Raw genomic sequence first — 12,962 nt, 5'->3', positions numbered from 1 at the left:
CCTCTGTAGTAATTTAGTAGCAAAATGTTTACTTTTGGAAAATGCCTGTTTCCCAGGGATTATTAATCATACTTTATTGGGAGGTAATCAGTTACATAGTTTACTTTTCCACCCATTTTAGAACATTTAAATGCTGAGATACTCATTTTTGCTACGAAAATCTACCCAGTAATTACCATATTTACTTTTCATTTATGGGGGAATAATCTGTTTTAATTAAGCCTAACTGAAGAACTTTTATCAGATGTAATTATCCCTTTCGATAAATATGTCTCCACTAATTACATTTAACCATGGGATTTATAGCTCTTAAGTCATTTAGTAGGAAACATAATAAATCTTTAGTAATACATGCTAAATTACTATAAATTAATTCAGATCATTAACATAATAAACAAATTAGGATAATTTTGCTTAATTAGTTTGGGTGGTTAACTCAAAATCCCATGTAAGCTTCATGGTAATCTTGATTTTCACCAGCATTTCTGGAATGACACATTTTTAACAAATCTATCTTAATATTTAAATACAAAGCAAACCTCTTTTCTTGAGTCTTAATTCTTTGACAAGGGATTTCCAAAGAAGAAATATAACTGTCCTTTCATTTTTGAACTTCATAAAATTTTACTACCTGAATATATTTCCAATAAAAATATTGTGTATCACATATTTACATAAATTTGTATTTTCTGTGTCAATAAACATCCCAATAAAAAAAAATCTGTGTGTGTGTATGTGCATGCACATGTGTAAGAATAAGGTTTCAGGTGATTTTTTTTTTTTTTTAGGAAGCTTGAATATTTAGGTTAAAGAAGGAAAAGTATATAGCTAGAGGAAGACAGTATTAAACCAGAAAGCATTTAGGGAAATCTAGAGCAAATAAAAGGAAGTATATCTTCTGCAGTGAAGTGGAAACCTTATGGAAATTCACTACCCCAAGAGGTGGTGCAGACTAAAAGTGTAATTCCCTTCCCAAATAGCCCAGCTGAGCTCCAAGAGGCCAGACTCAGCAAGACCGTTAAGAGACACACTACACCACATCCTCTTACACTTCTGCCAAGCATTCCCTCAGTCCCTTGCCTTGTTTTCATGTCTGCGACCCTCAAGCAGCTTGAAGACCCAGCCGGGGGACCACCTTCTCCAGGCAGTGTTAGGGAGCAGCACTCCCCATTTGTTCCTGGGCTTTTCCCCCACACCTGATGACCCACCTCCAGCACAGGTGGCCCCTCTGGACCTGACCTCCCACATCCCCGTGACAGCGTGGCTGGGCATTGATCCTGGCTCCCAGTAAATGTGTAGTGATTGGACCCACCTGCTCTCGGCGCCCTCACGACTATCAATATGGAGAACTGCTGGGCATCCTTCCCTGGTTTGCAGTCCTCATCTTCCCCCACCCAGGGGCTCCTCTCCTCTCATTTCAGTGGCTTCCTCCACCTGCCAGTACATCCCCACAGCCTTCCAGCTTCAGGAGTCCCTGTCCAGGTCAGCCTCCTGACTGCCCTGAGAGGAGAGGGGCTTCCAGAAGCATTTCGGTAATTAGCGCACGCAGTAGGTGCTCCATATATGCCTTGAGTGAACAGAAAACTTGGGATTGACATCTGGCAGGCCACACCCGGATGCTGCCTGGTGTTTTTGGTCCTCAGTGAATATATTTATTCCATTCTTTCTTTCAATCGTTCATTCAGGAAGCATTTGCTTGCTACATGCTGGTTTTCAGTTCTTGCCCCTTAAATGACATTACAGATCCTCAGTAATCATTCATCTTCTCTACTGTCACTCAGCTTTCTGCCTTAACATGCATATATAAGTCCCAGCCTTTAATGAGTCTACCACCCATTCAACTGTTCCACACCTTTGGATTCTGGCCCAGTTGAAATCTCACTTCTTCAGAAAGCCTTTCTCTGACTCCCCGTATGGAACCTGGCCTTTGGATTTTAGCCTGTCTTAGTCACCACCTGTTAAGGTTTGCAATGTCTCCCCCACACACACCGGGTTGAAAGGCTCATGAGAACAGACACCACATCTGTCTTACTCATGTTGCTGTCCCCAGTGCCCAACCGAGGTCCCTCATACGGTAAGCACTCAATGAATGGCCAGTCCAGAGTACGAAAGATCACAATGGAAATGGAGTTAAGCTATATCATCACTATATATTATAACTAATATAAAGTGACTAGATACTCTTTCAAGTACTATAATATTCAAATTCTTTTCACTTGCACATTAATCCCAGATTGTGGGTACTACTGGTTTTTTTACACATGAAGAATTTATATGAACCTGTGACCAGGTACTATAGGTTTTTAATAAATGAAAAAATCAGTGATAATTAACTTGCGACTGTCACAGAAATTGTGATTCTAAACCATGCTTTGTCAGTAAACAGAGTACATTCTCTACTCAAATAGACAGAGCAGGGTGAGCCAGAAATCAAGACCATCTGAATTTGAAAGTGTAGCAGATTCTCCAAGCATTATCATTTTGCATATTTGAATAAAGAATAGATGTCAGAGCCCTATCTTCTATCACAGGGGAAAAATGATTCTAGATGATTCTATAAACATAAACTCATCCACCACAAAACTGAAAAGACTGACAATACGAAGTACTGGAGAGAATATGGAGCAACTTGGAGCAGGCACACACTCATGGTGAGAGTGTAAAATGGGACAACTTTGGAAAACTTCTTGACAGTTTCTTAAAACATCAAACATGCAATATTCTATAAGGCAGCAATTCCATTTCTAGCTTTTTACTTAAGAGAAATGAAAATATTTTTCCACTGAAGACTTGTACACAGATGTCTATGGCAGAATTATTCATAATAGCTAAAAGCTAGGAATAAGCCAGGTGTTTGTCATCAAGATAGCAATACATAAATTATGGTACAGCCATACAATCAAACACTAACGAGCAATAAAAGGGAATAATCTACTGACATAACAACGTGTCTTAATCTCAAAAAAAATATGCTGATTGAAAGAAGCCAAAAGTAAAGGTACATTCTGAATGATTCCATACATATGAATTTCTAGAATAGACAAAACTAACTTTGATGATAAAAATCAGATTGGTAGGTTGTTTCTCCTGGAGAAGAAGAGAGATGAAAAAGGGAGAAGGGACATAAAAGAACATTCGGGAATACTGGAATTGCCCTGAGCCTTGATTGAATGGTATATTTAATATGTTAGGTCTCCACTGGACATAAATATCTCAATTTTTTTAATGGGGGAAAAGTCATAAAAGATCCACAGTGATTTTAAAAGCCGGATATAGTTTTCAAGCAGATAATAGTCATTTTTAAAATGAGATTGAGGAGGTAAAGACCAAGGATAAATAACTATTAATCCGTGAGGAAAGGATGCCAGGGTTCTTCTGAACATGGTGGCAATTTTTATTTTTACCTCAGTGATTAAAATAATGCCCTTTGGCATCTTATAATAAAAGGTTGTTAATTGCTTGGGTTCCAGCTAAAAGCAAATATCTCACCCTGTGTTGGAGTACTATATCCTCCTTTGGCAGAGACAGACCCTGAGATCAAATATATCTTCTCTGCCTTTACTCAGAGTGATAGATGCTCCAAGAGACCCCGAACAGGAGCCACTGATTTATTGGCAAAGTTCAAAGCAAACTGAGGCATGGAGGCAGCTGTAGTCTCACAGCAGAAGTTTGCAAGGTCTGGATTGCAAGGACCCACATCCCTCCCAGTCTGCCTTCAAGCCTGGTGTCCCACTGTGACTTGTGACTGTGCAGGACGCCACGTTCCTATGTACAGAAACATTTCCCACTGTAACTCGTGGCCATCGATATAGTTTTCATCCAGCTAAGTGGAGACATTATATTCTCTGTTCCAGCTTCTAGAACTCCAGTCTCCTTAAACCAAATACTCTTTTTCCCAGATTTCCTTACAGTTTGAAATTTTCTGGGGAAGATTTTTCTTTGCTAACGAAAAGGAAATAGCCTGCTGACACCATCCTTCCCCCACCCTTTCCATCATGAAGTCGGATGAGATGTTTGAAGTTGCAGCAGCTATGTTGTGACAATGAGACTGTTAGTTGAATAGGCCAGAAGAAAAGCATCTAAAAGTAGCCGGGCTCTGGATAGCATGGCCCAGCCTCCACACCATCTGCCTGGACTGGTTGCTTCTAGAGTTTGGGTTCTAATGGATGGGGGCCCTGGTTAGGAAGGTTCCAAGCCCTGGCATGCTTCTAGGGAAGACCTAGACACTTACACAAGGTTACCCTAAAAGCATACAGGAAAGTATACAAGGAAAGCAGATGGCTCCAAAGATAATACCAGTACATACACAACCAAACTCAACAGATTAAATTAAAACAAAGAGGAAGCCTAAAGTGTCTTGTTATCTGCAAGGTTTGTAAAACTTACTTTCATTTCCCAACTCAGTGACTTTATTTTCAATGCGAGGTGGGGGAGAGAAAGAGAATCCGAGGTATTCAATAGTCTGTCTCCTTTTCTCAAGTGCTGAGCTGCCTTTTCTACCCTGCACTTTGCTGTATTCCATCCAAGGAGCAAGTATTCATCACCATCCCATTCTTGGCAGTGACAACAAAGAATGCATCACGTCAGAGATGTTCCTCTTAATAATTAATGGTAATTTCCATAAGGGGAAGTGACACACTTCTCTATGAGAACCAAGCTCAAGATAACTGGGGCTTCCATCCACTCGTGTTCTGACCCATGTGATGAGCAGGACGGGAGAGGAGGGGCGGAGGGTGCAGAAACCATGACCTCACCCAGCAAGTGAGGACAGCTGTCTCCGAGAACCACGCTGATCCCAGGAAGCCAGGGCGTCCCCAACTAAAGGAAACTGGGACATTTTAAAAGAGGGGTATTGATAATTAGCTCTGACTTAATAAAGCTATGCTACAGAACATGCCTCCAGGGCAGCCTCATCAAACAGTACCCTACTTCTGTTGCCTCCATTAATCTGTCATGGGGTAAACGGAGCACTACAATTGATTTTCTCAGAGTTGAAGAGTTCAGGCCGTTCTTGCGCTCCACTCCTTGTCTGTAGCAGCTGTTACTCAATCTGTGTGCTTTAGAATATCAGCAACTTTAGCCTCCACGCCTTCTGCTGCCCTAACCTCCTAGACTGACGTGTCTTGGAAAGGCAAGTGGGTATTGTTTGGGCCTTGCTTACACTCCACCTCCTCAGACACCCTTTCCCCGACATCTCTAAAGCCATTTCCCATTCACACTGCGCAGCATCCTTCCGCTTTTTACTTCATAGCACTGCTATTTTATCGCTCTTGTGTTTACTCATTTTTTATCCCTGCCATTCTGGAGAGTAGGGATTTCACCTATCTTGCTGCTTGGTAAATCTCTAGCTCTTAAAATAATTCCTAACACATCAACATAATGGAACCACTTAGACAAAACATCCAGACTTAATTTCTTCTTCTAGTTGGGTGGGGTGTCTTCATCACAAGAAATGCACTCCTCCCCTCATTGAGTGGAGGAGGAACGTTGCTGTCAGTCATGGAAAGCATTCATGATCTCATTGACCTTCAACAGTGAGGTCAGGCCATGACCTGTAGCTTGTTGCCAATGCTTTTCAAGAACAAGAAAAGACATTTTGCCTGGGGTTCTATGGTATTTTGTCCCAAATTTCTTTTCCCTCATTGAATGTATTCTGAATTTTTCCCCTTGTTACTTATAAGTACCAAGATCTAGTTTCGTAAAACATTCAAAGGTCAAAATTCCTGACTCATTCCAAAGTCTCCCACTCCATTTACCATTAACTATAAAGACAAAAGTTTAACAGAGAGGGGCCTAGGGATAAGTACAGTCCTTTAGTTTGAAAGATAAATTGTGCTAATAACATACATTATCACATGCTGAAGAGGCACCAACCTGCTTTAGTTCAACTTTGTTACCAAATTACTCATCTTAATTACTGCCTTCTTCTTTTTCTTATCTCATTTTTCCCTAGTCATATTAATGGTCACATAATAATATTAGACAATGTTCACTAAGCTTAACTCTAAAAATAATGGCTGTTTTAAATCAGAGTTAATTAGTATGCCAAGAAGTTCAGGTAATGATGGGACCATGTGATTCTTTTAAAAAGACAGTGGGAAAAAAGACACTTTACCAAATGCTGCATTCGTGGTTCTGTGAAGTATTTAATATTTTTCTTAATATTGTCATTGAAAACTGAATAACAATTCTTCAGAGATCATCTGTCACTGCTAACTACAGGTGAGTGAGCTCCCCTAATCCCGCAATCACTGCAGAAAATACATTGGATGTTAATTTATGAATCTCACTGTCATTTCTCCTCCAGGTTTAATCGTGAGTCATGGTTTATACTATTTATATTTCATCACACATAAGGAAGGTTGTCAAGAGCAAAGGATCAGAGTCACATAATTCTCCCCTACCCTCGTCAGCTGCTCCTAAAGAATGCTCAGTGGTTTAAGGAGAGCTGGAAGGCACACTGTCCTTGGACCCATGTGGGAAATGCTCTGGAACTTAAGTTGAGGGGCAAGTGTTTTAGGAGACGCCTCTGAGAGCTACGTACATAAAGAATCAGCAACACACATTAAAAACCTCTATCGTGGGTATCATGGGTGTGAACTGGTCTACCTGTGGCCCCTGTGAGGGTGCTCATGATCTCTCCATCAATCCTCACAAAATAATCACAATTTCAGTGCAATCAAGAAGGAAAAACAAAGAAAAAAAAGTTTGCTTTCTTTCCGCTAGCTCCTGAAATACGTTTCTACCACAGAAGTCAGGCCTAGTTTTTAAAAGTCAATATTAGCAAAGAAGATAAGGGTAAAACACGAGAACTGAGCAACAAAACTAAGAGGGTCTCTGAGAACATGACAGAGATGCTCAAGTACCTATTTTGAGTTGGCTCATTGGGTGAAGCTGATGGAGGGCAACATGGGCTGTGGTAGCAAGGGTGCCAGACAGGAGCAGGGAGAGGCCGTCGGTCCCCAAGACCTCATGGGAAACCTCTGACAGGCTCTGATCTAAAGAAACGCCAACCCACAGTATTGTCCATTTTCAACTGTATCAAGTTCCCAAATTCAGGATAAAACTGTAAACATATTCAATCTATTAATATTATTGAGCATCTACTTTTGTAGTCACAGTCTGTAAGGTAATAGATGTAATACAGGACATATAATTTATAGGATTATTTTATAATACTCACCCAGAAAGTCAAATGCAGAGGAGCGCAAGAGATCTGTCCACACACTAGAGACCCGAAACATCCAGCCGGAGGCCTAGAGCCCAAGGCAATGTCTCACGCAAGTCTGTATCAAGGATCTGCATTTGGAAGGCCCAAGAGCCAGTGGTGGAAGCCAGAAAGTGCAACAGCAGGGTGAAGAGTCTGTGCCACCAGGCTGAGGGATCTGCACTGGAGTCAGGAAGCGACGCTCAAGGTAAAGACCAGAGCTCCCCTGAGGAGAACAGCAGTCATTGCCAGTGACAGGGAGGACCCAAGCTCCTCTGACGAGAATAGCCGAGTTCATATCAGGAAAACCAGCCACAGCAAGCCTTTCCAGGAAACTCAACAGGATAAAATCTTCCCCTCCAGTTCTCCTTTTATTCCATGGGCAACAGTCCTCAGGTGGGCCTTCCATGCCCAGATCCATGCTGACACAATTCACCTGGGCATTCCAAGTTGATAATGAGTTAATCCACCACACCTAAGTGGGAGGTACTATGGACTGCAAAAAGATATTTTTGCTTTGGGGGATCTTATTATTTGGACTCCATTGACCCACTTGTCTGTCCACAATTAATCTCCAAATAAGCACAATAATGAGGTCATAAATCTACCCAACATGGAATAGCTATCCCACATACAACCGAAAACACATTAACGCCTCCCCCAAAATCTCATAGCATCAGAGTTGCTCCAAAGCCAAAGTCCAAAATCACCTTTGAGCCTCAAGGCAAGCTCTTATTTGTACACACATACACCCATAAAATTTAAAAAGCAAATGATATCTCACCCCTGATGTGATGGCACAGAATAAACACTCCCATTCCAAAATGGTAGAAGAGAGGAATAGAATAGAATTGGGCCAAAGTAACTCCAAAATTCAACAGGGAAAACATTAAGCCCTGTAGCTCTATGTCAGGCATCCAGAGAACACAATGGTGAGGTGTGAATTTCAGAGGGCATAGACGGCTCCACCCTGAGGTCTTGAGCTAGCTTCACTCGGGGCCTCGTGTATTTCCTTGGCAGACATCCCACATTACTGATGAAGGACCCTAGTTAACAAGACTCCATGCTGCTGCTTGACCCACCTGCCTGCCCTTTAGATGAACTCAGAAGGAGGAAGCTTAAAAACCTCCTCCCCTTAGAAAGTCTCTTTAGAAATAACAATTAATCAACTATTGTTTTACAAATGTTCTAACAGCAGGACGCTCTGCTTCTGTACCTTTTGCTCGCTTTACTAGTTCTATCCCATAGGGAGGCCTAGAAACTGTTGGCCTCAAAGGTGTATAAAACATGTTTGTCAACCCCCAGTCGAGGCTCGAGTCTGATGCTCAGCTCGGGTCCCAGCCGGTAATAAATTCCTGTGCAGATTTAATATTGGTCTCTGGTTGGTTCTCTCTCACTGGGTGCAACAACTGACATCTCCAACTTCCTAGGATCTCCATTGCAGTTTTGGCTTCACTATCATGACTTCTTCATGCCTTGCAACTCAGGGGCTCCTAGTAGGAACTCTGACTCTGTGACACATTGCCTGATCTCTCAGGCCTTTCTTTGAAATCTAAGTGAAAGGCTCTGTGAACTAACTCTTGTGTGCTGCATACCTGTACAACCAGAATCAAGTGGAACATACCAAGATTTCCCATCAGCTCAAGGAGTTGCCAGGCCACCTTGGACCATGGCTGCAGCCTGTGAGTGCCTGGATTACTAAGCATGATGACACAAATGCCAGGAGACCAATTCCCAGTGAGCCCTTCTTGAGTAGGAGCCAAGGGGCTCTCTTCTCAAATGAAAGATTTATACTTTTGCATTTTGATACTGTAATAGGTGGGGTCTTGGTGATTTCTGATATACCCTCAAGACATCTTTCTTCTTGTCCCTGGTTTAAAATATTTGATTTCTTTCTGACAGCACTGTTAGTAACTATACTAACCTCTAACTATACTAACATCTGTTTAATAACTATACTAAAGAATGTGCTCCTTTTCTGGCTAAAATTCAAGTTTTCAAATCTTTCACCTCTGCTTTGTGTTCCTGATTCTCACTATAAATCTGGTTAAAGGTAGCCAATGGTACCCATGCTACAGCCTGAATGTTGGGTTTCCTTGCAATTTCCTCTACCAGATTAGTTAGTCTATCACTTTTAAACTCAGCTTCACACAAAGTTTTAGGGCATGGACAAAATATAGACAAATTCACTGCCAAATGTAATACAAATGGTCTGTAGTACAATTCCCAATACAGTCCTCCTTCCCAACTGAAACATTAGGAAGGCTGGCCTTTACTCTCCATATTCCTATCACATTTTGGTCTTCTGAGCCCATCAAGCTCTGCTTATAACAGTCAAGGTTTTCTCTAGCCTCCTTTTGTAAACTTTTCGAAATTCCTCCCCCAAGCCAATCCCAAAGGCTTCTAAGCTAGATGATCAGGTATAGTCATAGCAACAACCCCATTTCTTGGTACTAATTTTCTGTACTAGTTAGCTTTCCCATTGGTGGGAAAAAGTGCCTGATACCCAAAACATGAAGAGGAGAGGTTTATTTTGGCTCACATTTTCAGATGTTCCAGTCCACTGTTAGCTGTCTCAAAGACAGAAACATCATGGTGGAAGAGCATGGGGGAGAAAAGATACTTATGGCATCCAGGAAGAAGAGTAGGTTGGAAAGAGATGCAGAGGAAGCATCCAAGGAACAATGAGAGTCCAGTCTGTAAGGTCATAACACCATGACCCACTTTCTCCATATAAACCCCACCTCCTAGATCTCATTTACCTACAAACCCATGGATGAGTTTAGTGCCCTTACAATCCAGTTACCTGTCCATGAGTCTTTTCATTCAGTCAAGTTGACAATCAAGGTTAACTGGCATAAGTGATAATAAAATAATAAAAAAGATGTTGGGAAAGAGAAAAAAGAAATTAAGCAAGATTTTTAAATAGGAAAAGAAAAAGAGAAGAACAGAAAAGAATGAAAGATAAAAATCCAATTGAAGAAATTTAAAAAAGAAATAAAATTAGATTTTCTTTAGGAAAAAAAAAAGGAAAAAGAAAAACAAATCAAAAAACTTCCTCCTAGTTGAGGTCTTGGACTGGAGAAGCTTCTTTTCCATTATTGTAATACTGGAATCCAACAGGTCTTAGGGAGGTAGCAAGTTGCAGTTGGGTAGGGTGAGCCCTGCCCCATATTTCCTGCTAAGCAGGTATATTGAATGGTATGTTGTCTGCAGCAGTGCTATATCCACACCTGAGGGTTTTTTCCCCAGTGCACACTCTAGCTTTGTGACACATGAACCAAGTAGGTTCAACCTAGTATTACAGAGAAAGAAGCAGTTCATTCTGTGGTGTGCCTCCACTCTCACCAGGTAGGTTCATGTGCCACAAAGCTGCAGAAGCCTCCTAGTTTGTTCATGTGGGGTGGGGGTGTGACAAATGTCCAAGTGAAGGTATATCCCTAAACATGTTAGACAAATATACCATGGAGTTCCAAGTTCTGTGCTAGAGCAAACTGCTGTGGGAAATGAGCAAACTACTGGTCTGGGCCTTTACTCTCAAAACTCACCCAACACACACACACACACACACACACACACACACACCTGTCCCCCATAAGCCACGTAGGACAAGTCGCTCCTCACTCCAGAAGGTGTGCCACCCACCACCCTTTTTTCCACAGCCTGAGCTCCCTGCTGCTTAAACTTTCCAGTAGTTCTGTGATTGGCTCTCTACCACCTCCTGACTGTCTCTGACTATTGTCTCCAACCCAGTCACTGTGACCGGTGTCCTGAAAAACCCAGAATTATGATAGTGCTGCTTTTTCTAATCCTCAGATTATCTCAGGCACAAGCAGTATGCCTCTTCTGAAGAAGACTCATAGGTATAGAACTCTAATATGTGGTATGAGCTACCATGGATTTCTTCTCCAGAGCTCACCTGCCATGCAGGAGCTGTTACCTTCAGACCAAATCCCCACACTGGTTTTACTGCTTACAAAAACCATGAGTTTCTTCTGAGGCTAGGATTGCCAGCCCACTGTTTATGAACAGGGCTTAGCTAGTGTTTGCAACATGTGGCATCAGGGTCCCTGCCCCCAGAGAGCCTGGGCTGTAGCTGCAACAGCTTTGGACTTTGTTCTGGGTAGGCTTTTTGCTTCTCTATGCTTTTTATATTTCATGTCACCTCTTTTTTGGTTCCAAGAGCTCATCTTCTCTTTCTGTCCTTGAAATAGTTTCTCCTTTGTTGCCTTAACTCTTCCCACTCACCAGGTCACATGAAAGATACATCTATTCTGCCACCTTACCTGGGAATAATGGACTATGGTCATTTGGAGGAAGTGATTAGAACTCATATTGATTTATCATTAACTAATTTAATTATAAGTAAGTGCTAAGCACTTATTTGCTTCCATTTAATCTACACACTTATCTATGAGTTGTTATATCCCCATTTTGTGGCTGAGGACACTCAGCCTCAGAGAGGGTATATGAAGTACAACAACCACGTCCACAGAAGATAGCTTCCAAAGCACAGATTCTCCATGTAGCCTCAAATAGTAACGTAATTATATACTAGTCCAACTGAACCTGACAAATTAAATGAACACTTCTTACATAGTAAGCTGAAGCCAAACAGCAGTTACTGAAGACATGAGGAACCATTTACCCTGTGGAAGGAGTAGATACTTCTGGGAAGTCTGGAAAACAATGTACAGTACCAGCCAAAAATATCAAATGCTAGTACAGCAATGACACCAAAATAGGCAACTTCAAGGTGGTGCAAGGTCTAAGAGGACAGGAAGAAGCAAGCATGGCAGAGAAAGAAGGGGTTTACCCCATGGTGTGCCTCCAGTCTCACCAAGATCCCTGCTAAGATCATCTTCCCCCCACCACTACTGTCTGAGAATCTGTATGTTTTTATTTAAAGATAGGGTCTGGTAGTCCAGGCTGGCCTTGAACTGATCAAGAATCTGTATTTACAGAGTTATTCTTTGTCTTAGTTACTTTTCTTATTGCTGGGAAAAAAATACCAACACCCAAGATTAAAAGAGGAAAGGTTTATTTTGACTCACACTCTGTAGAGATTTCAGTTCATAGTTGGCTGGCTCCAAGGCAGGATGGCATGGCAGAGGGGCATTCCAGAGGAGAAAGAGTTCATGGTGGGCAGAAGGCAGCAAAGCAGCAAAGTAGCAAGCAGCAAGCAACAGCAGCAGCTCTCTTTCAGTCCCTTGTATTCTATCCAGACTACACATCCTTATGGTGGGTAGCACTCACACCCAGGGTGGGCCTTCCCATTATCCACTCCCAGAACTATGCCAAGCTAGTCAGTGGATTAATTTAGTAATCAGACACTCTCAATCAAAGCATCACACACTTAATCCCAGCATCACACACTAGATCTGGCCACCTCTGAAAAGCCCTGCATATGACCACATTAGGCTTGGGGGGGGGGGGCATCTAGATACAAGCCATAAGGTTCCTTGAGCTAAGAAATGCTATTTTTTCTCACCATCAATTGTTTTCACTTTCTTTCAACTCGACTTCAAAAATATGCATCAGTTACCTAGTAGAAAGGAAGACAAGATTTTGGCCTTGCAGTGTGAAACTGAATAATGCCAGGTCCAGAGGCAAACGAGAAGACAACACATTAGAACTTACACTTTGTAGGGTTCGTAAAGTGTTCTGGGATACAGGGAAGGAAGTGGTCAATTTTTCCCTCTAGACTCATTTTCTATTCCATTCCTCTGCAAATGTCTGACACCTCACATTTGCT

General features: G+C 41.8%; 1 protein-coding gene across 3 annotated transcripts in view; it reads right to left on the bottom strand.

Moving 5' to 3' along the window:
• LOC110345707 (uncharacterized) overlaps nucleotides 1-11,024 on the bottom strand; it is a 410,594-nt gene extending 399,570 nt beyond the window's left edge. For all 3 annotated transcript variants that reach the window (XM_087181610.1, XM_087181607.1, XM_087181609.1), the window contains exon 1: nucleotides 7,184-11,024. The gene's annotated coding sequence lies outside the window, so the exon portion shown is untranslated. The remainder of the gene's footprint in view (nucleotides 1-7,183) is intronic.
• Between the last annotated feature and the right edge of the window lie 1,938 nt (nucleotides 11,025-12,962).

Source organism: Heterocephalus glaber, unplaced genomic scaffold (genome assembly GCF_053883595.1).
Source record: "Heterocephalus glaber isolate CG9 unplaced genomic scaffold, H.glaber_assembly_v1.0 deba00001472, whole genome shotgun sequence".
Taxonomy (NCBI): Eukaryota; Metazoa; Chordata; class Mammalia; order Rodentia; family Bathyergidae; genus Heterocephalus; species Heterocephalus glaber.
This window is presented reverse-complemented; position numbering and strand designations above follow the sequence as displayed.